Raw genomic sequence first — 6,584 nt, 5'->3', positions numbered from 1 at the left:
CCACCCTGCACACCCATGACCCACTTGCCCTGCCCTCGAGGTCAGCCAAAACCGCCTGGGGTGAAAACATGAGACAAGTTAAGGCCAGAGACTTCTGCACCAAGGCCAGGTCCCAGCACCTATGCAGAGACAGCATCACCCTGCTTTCTCCCCCAGGACATGAGAGTCACTCAAATGGTGTTTGATGAACCTTTGTAATGCAGTAAATGCTCGAAAACCCTGTGGGCGGCCAGATACCCATTTCGGTGTAACAAGTGCAGCCAAGCAGCCAGCTCAGTAGCTTTGCGGTTGCTTAGGTCTAGCAGGCCAGGCCCTGCTCTCTGAGCTGCCTCTGGCCCCTGCTTCCCCAGTGGGGATGCCACTTGCATGGGACCTCATCTTCACCAGCCACATCTCAACTGCCTTTCTCCAAACAAGGTCATGCTCTGAGGTCTGGGGCCAGGATGTCCACACAGAGCCATGCCTAGGCACCCCCCAGCATCCTGAGCCCAGCAGTCTCTGAGTGGATATGTGGATGGCTGCCTCTCTCACACCTGCTCCCTCCCTCAGCCTGCCCAGAAGCCCCCAAGAGCCTGGTTCCATCAGTCCTGAGCCTCAGAGGGGAGAGGTTCCTCATGCATCCTTGTGATTTCTCAGCCCCCCAGAGGGGACAGTTGCAGACCTGGTTGCCAATAACTCCAAGGCCCTGCCCTACCCCTCATCTTCCACAAGGGACTGTCTGGCTATGGTGTCCAGAAATCTTGTACTGCATTCATTTCCCAAGTGGTTCTCAGCTGGAGAGTAAGAGATTGAAGCCCCTTGTCAGCCACACACAGGACCTCAAGATACATGGGAGACCCTCTCCCTCACAGCAAAGGCACCAGGCTGTAGAGATGTAAGGGGCCTCTCCTGTGAGTTAAGGCCTCTCTGGATAGACACTTGGGAGATCTGACCAGGGCTGTGGGGGAGGCAGCTCCCAGACCAAGGAGAGGGCAGAAGGCAGAGTTCAGGCCCTGGGGTGCCATGATACTCCATGGCCCAGAGGAGGATACCTCAGAGAGCTCTGAGTATGCTCTGGCCACACCTGGGGGAGCAGCCAGTGAGGCTTGGGTGGCAGCACAGAGGCCTGCTGTGCCCTGGACACATCAGCCGGACACAGGAGATGTCTCCATTAGGACATGGAGGGCAGGATTCAGCTCTTGGGCGATCAGATTCCCATGTGGTGGTGCAGATGCCCTAGCGCTTGAATTCTGGGCTAGAGGTATCCACAGGCCTCCAGGGAAAGGGCCAGCTGGGGGCCCAGTGGGGCAGAGGTGCTAGGCCTAGGGGAGCACAGAGGGACAGGGGCTTTGCTTCATCAGGAGCTAGTTCCTGTGTTGCTATAAACATTAGCAAAAATTATTTCTATGTGGGGCAGTTTTTGTTTCTTCCTCATCCTTTCTCTCTTTTTCAAGTATCTGCTTGTGCTTAGAAAGTAGAAGATAACAAAACAAAGAAGCTGTGGTGTCCGACCAGGCCTATACTCGCTCCTCTCGGACACAGGACACTGACCCAATGCTGGGTGTCTTTGCCCAACCAGGTCACCAGACACTGCGCCAGCATGGGCCTGGGGGCCTGGGGGCCTGGGTCACAGCCCTGACGGTGATGCCAAGGCCAAAGCAGGAGTCACAAGCTCTCAGCCTCCCAGGGCCTGGTGACAATAAGGACCAAAGCAGGTCCAGCTGCCCAAGAGCTGCACCACCACCTGCTCACGAACCCCCAGCAGTTCTGAGCAGGATCCCCAACAGAAGAGTGGACAAACACTGGGCATCATGCGGACCCTATGGTCAGACAGGATGAGCCAAGGGTGAAACTTTGAACTACTGAATGCAGACTCCTTGGGACATGTGGAGAGGGGGCAGCACCGGGACCTACAGTCCACACATCACACAAAGCCGCCTGAGAAATTGTCCCCAGAGTCCCCAGAGCCTTTTGGGAAGGTCTTGCCTGAGGGAACAATGCCTCCTCCTCAACCCTGCCCAAGAGGACCAAGGACTTCTCTAGACTTCTTCCCACCCAGGACGCAGGCAGTGTCTGGTCTGAAGTCCCTGGTGGGATGCTGGGTGCTGGGCTTCACAGAGCCCCTCCCAATTGCTGGCTAGGGAAAGGCAGGCAATGGCGCCTACAGGGGAACGGAACCAGGATGTGGGCAGTGGTTCCATGGGCCTTCCATGGAGCCAGAAGCCAAGGGAAGAGGCCAAGGGAATTCAGGGCAGAAGCAGCCTCTCCCCGCCTGGGCTGGGCTATACAGAAGCACAGAGAAGGCCGACTGTACACCTAGGGCCTGACCGCCTGTCCGAGGCAGGGGCACCTGGCCTCCTGCCCAGAACTTGTGGGACTGGCCTCAGAGGAGCACATTTGGCAAGAACTCGGTTCTTCTGGCGCCAAAGGCTCTCAAAAGACGCCAGGCACTCTCCACTGCTGGTGTCATGCCCTGGAACAGCCCTGCCCTGCCCGATGGACAGTCATCCTTTGGACCAAAGAAAGTAGACACATCCCAAGGAGAGGCACTGGGAACAAACGGGGAGAAATCTCTTCCCACCACCTCACTCTGGGGCCACAGAGCCTCTGGCCAGCTTCTGTGCAGAGAACATTCCGGGCTTGATCCCTGGCTGGAGATAGTGCAGGAGGCAGCTTGCTGGGACCTTGACCCGAGGGACAGGCAGCTAGCTCCCTCTGAACTCTCTATTAAATGAAGCCATTCGAATATACAAATGGACCTTAACTTCCTTCTCCAAAGTCACATTTAAAGCTAGAGCATGTGGAAAGAAATAAACAGCCCGGGCCCCTTGTAGGTTTTTGGGACCGATGCCTGACCCCCTACCAGGAATATCATGATGTCACCACCCAAGGCCTTCCAGACCTGGGCCCTGATGAGGGTGTGGAGACAACAGAGACTGGGTGAGAAGGAAGGAGGTAAGGAGCAGCTGGGCTGTGATGGTTCTGGTGAAACCATCTCCCTGTCCCTAGCACTGCAGTGGTCCTAGGAAGGGAAGACATTCCCTGGGCATCACAGCCTAGCTGGCCCTGCAGAAACAGCCACCACAGCTGACCACAGGGCTGTACCACGGCAATCACAGGATCTGGGAGGGACAACAGTGGGCATAGGTTTGCCCACAACGAAAGCCAACATGCCGTCTGGACTGCAAATGGCACCTCCTCCCTCCATGGGCAGGTAGGAGCAGATGGTAGGAATCCCACCTTCATAGGCCAAGAGGGGCCACACATGGCCCTGCCGCATGAGAGAATGTGAAACTCCACCACTCATGGTCTGGGAACTGGTATTGGACGCTGGACTGACCAACCTGGTTATTGCTGGGACCAGACATGAAGTGAGTGGGAGACAATATAAAATTGAACAAAAAGGAAAAAAACAGGGATTATCTGATGTTCTCTGAGACAGCAGGGTGGGCTCAGACCCTGCCCAGACAGCAGGGTGGACGGAGGCCCAGACCCTGCCCAGATAGCAGGGTAAACGGAGGCCCAGAACTCTCCCAGACAGCAGGATGGACAGTGAACGATGTGGGTGGAAGGAGGCCAGGGGACCCGGAGCTGTCCTTGTAGCCTCCCTCTGCTCTGTCAAGGGATCCAGGCTCTGTGCCCACCCTGGCCCTGGTCCCCGGCCCCCTGGGAAGGGTGGACATGGCTTTCCTCTCAAACCTCCTGTGCCAGGCCTGCCTGCCCCTTTCTTTCTACGGGCTCCAGGTGCTCTCCTGAGAGCCAGAAGTGTCCCTTCCAGACAAGCCCTGGTTTCTGCTACCCTCCTGGTGAGGTGTCTGCTGTGACTTCCTGCTTCTTCTGGCCTTTATCTGCCAGGCCCACCTGCCCACACCCTCTCGGCCAGCACACTGGCTCCAGGCAGGGTCCTGTCATGCAGGCCCACTGCACTGCCGACTTGGCAGGGCCAGCTCCCTCTCGTTTTTAGTTTCCCCTCTGTGCTGCCCTGAGGCAGGACCCTGACTACTGCTCTAAACATACCACCCTACCCACAAGCTCTGCCCCTTCTTGGGGACATGGCCATTATTCACTATCTGCCTGTCCAACACCATGCCCCAGGCCCCAACTGGCTGTCAATGCCTAGGACATTGGGATGCCCAGCCAGAGGCAGCGAGCTTCCTGGGCCCCACCCCCGCACATCAGGCTCCTCTCTGGCACCTGCCAGTGCTGCCCTGTCTCTCAGGCCCCCAGCCCTCCTGCCAGTACCCGGCAGATGCAGGCTGTAGACTGCTTCTTCATAGTGTGTTCTGCAAAGAATTGGGGGCAGGCATGAGGTACCCGGGCTCATGGCCACTGTAGGCAGGGCAGACTGGGCTTTTGTGGGCCTGTTGAATTGTCTTGTTTCTTCTCTCCTGATGGTAAGACGCTCTGAAATCACGTGTTCTCATGTTTTCTGCCATTGTTCTTTCTGGAAGGAGTGCAAACCCTTTGGATCACAGTGGGTTGCTTGCAGACAAGTAAACAGGGTTCCTTTTCTGGGATTTATACAGCTGCCATAGGGAGCATTTCCTGGGAAAGGTGGTCAGTATGTTTAGAATCTGGACCCTCCAGAGCCCAGAAAGCCAGTGCTGATGTTCAGTGCCCCATGGGGTCCCCTGGCTGAGCCCTCAGGTTGGCCTGAGCTGGACATGCTCCATGGGCTGGCTAGGCACTGGATCATCCGTGCAGGCTCACCCAGCTCTGTCCTTGCAGGTTGGCAAGGTCAGTGCTTCTTCCAAGTGACCCCAACACCAGCCAGACACTTGGGTGGGCTCTGCAGAGAACACCATTCCCACTCCGTGCCTGCCAGAACTGCATCTGCCCAGCTGTCCTCCTATGACTAAGTGGTGGGGCTTGGCCAGGTGTGACCCCAGAGCCCAGCATGGTGTACTGCATGGGACACACAGTCCACTCCTGTTCAGTGAATGAGTAGACACACAGTCAATGAAACGCTAGTCTTCTACCATGGATTTACCACCAGGTGAAAGGTGTCTGAACAGCCGCTGAGCATTCCACCTTTCCCAGGTGTGTCCTGCCAACTAAACAAATATTTGAGCTCAGCACCGGCTGACACGCCAGAAAGGTGTTTCATCCAACTGTGTGTTATTTTAAAGAACTTATTATTATTAAACCTATTAAGCAAATAAAGTTGCCAGTTACTAGATTAAGTTGCATAACACACAGTTAGAGAAAAATGCCAGGATATGTGTGAGCAGGACCTCTGCAAAGACAAACTCACTGTCAAGAACAGGCAGCTCAGACATTGTGAAAAGACCACTGAGGAACTCACATCTGAGGAAAAGGAGCTACTGGCCTGGCCAAAACAGACCAAAGGAGCACGTGGCATCTATGAATCAAGAATGGGAAGTTGTAAAAAGACTGATTGGAAATTAAGAGTACAGTTGTGAGCTATGCCTGTGGCTCAATGGAGTAGGGCACCAGCCCCATATACCAGAGGTGGCAAGTTCAAACCTGGCCCCAGCCAAAAACTGCAAAAAAAAAAAAAAAAAAAAAAAGAGTATACTTGTTAAAATTTCAAAATTTGTGCTATCCTTTGAATTTTAGAATGGACATAACAGAAGTATGAATAAAAGAACTATAAAAATAGGCTGAGAGATTTTTTCCAGAATATCAGAAATCTAGATAATGTGAAAATTGAGAGATATGAAAGGCAAACAAAACACATATGTTCACTCTGGCTCTTGAAGAAGAGAATGGAGAAACTAGAAAGAAATGGTTATATGTGAATTAATTCCTGAGAATTTCCCAGCAATGAAGAAAATATTGGTCTTTATGCCTATCAAACGCTGAGCAACACAAATAAGTAAAACTTGCTCCAGACTCATAGGGAGCTAACAGAACATTAACAATTAAGAGAGTCTCTCAAAGATACAGGGGAAAAATCCAGTTTATTAAAAGAAGCAAAACTCAGATTATTATCAACATCTCTGGATACATAAAGGACATGCAACATGATTTTCAAAGTACTAAAGGAAGAGAATTTTAAAACTAGAAATCTGCATCTGAGAAGCCTATCATTCCAATGAAAGTTAAGAGAAATAAAACCTTTAGGGATGTAGGATTTAGAAAGCTATTGTTCCCAGGCTTTTCTTCCAGGAGCTGCAAGAGGATGTGCTCCAATAAGAAGAAAAGCAAACTCAATGGAATATGAGAAGTAATATTAACAAACTAGTAACACAAACTGCTGCCTAAATACACATTCGCTTTAAAAAAATAAGTTTAGAACACATTGAAATACACAAAGAAACCCTAAGTTAACTGCAGAGAAAAGCTGACAATTCACCATCACTGGGGAGATTTTAAAAGGCTCTTTTCAGAAACCAACAGATCAAGGAGAGAAAAACTAAGTAGACATATGAGATTTTTAACAACTCAATTAATTAGCTTGATGCAATAAATAAAAACATAAAAAGAAGTATAAACCAAGGGAAAAAATCCTTTTATCATAAGGACACTTGAACTAGACTGTTTATTACAGCTCAATTTACAATCGCCAAAATGTGGAAACAGCCTAAATGCCCACCAACCCAGGAATGGATTAACAAGCTGTAGTATATGTATACCATGGA

Source organism: Otolemur garnettii, unplaced genomic scaffold (assembly GCF_000181295.1).
Source record: "Otolemur garnettii isolate 467f Iridium unplaced genomic scaffold, OtoGar3 scaffold00056, whole genome shotgun sequence".
Taxonomy (NCBI): Eukaryota; Metazoa; Chordata; class Mammalia; order Primates; family Galagidae; genus Otolemur; species Otolemur garnettii.
Note: the sequence above shows the minus strand (reverse complement) of the source record.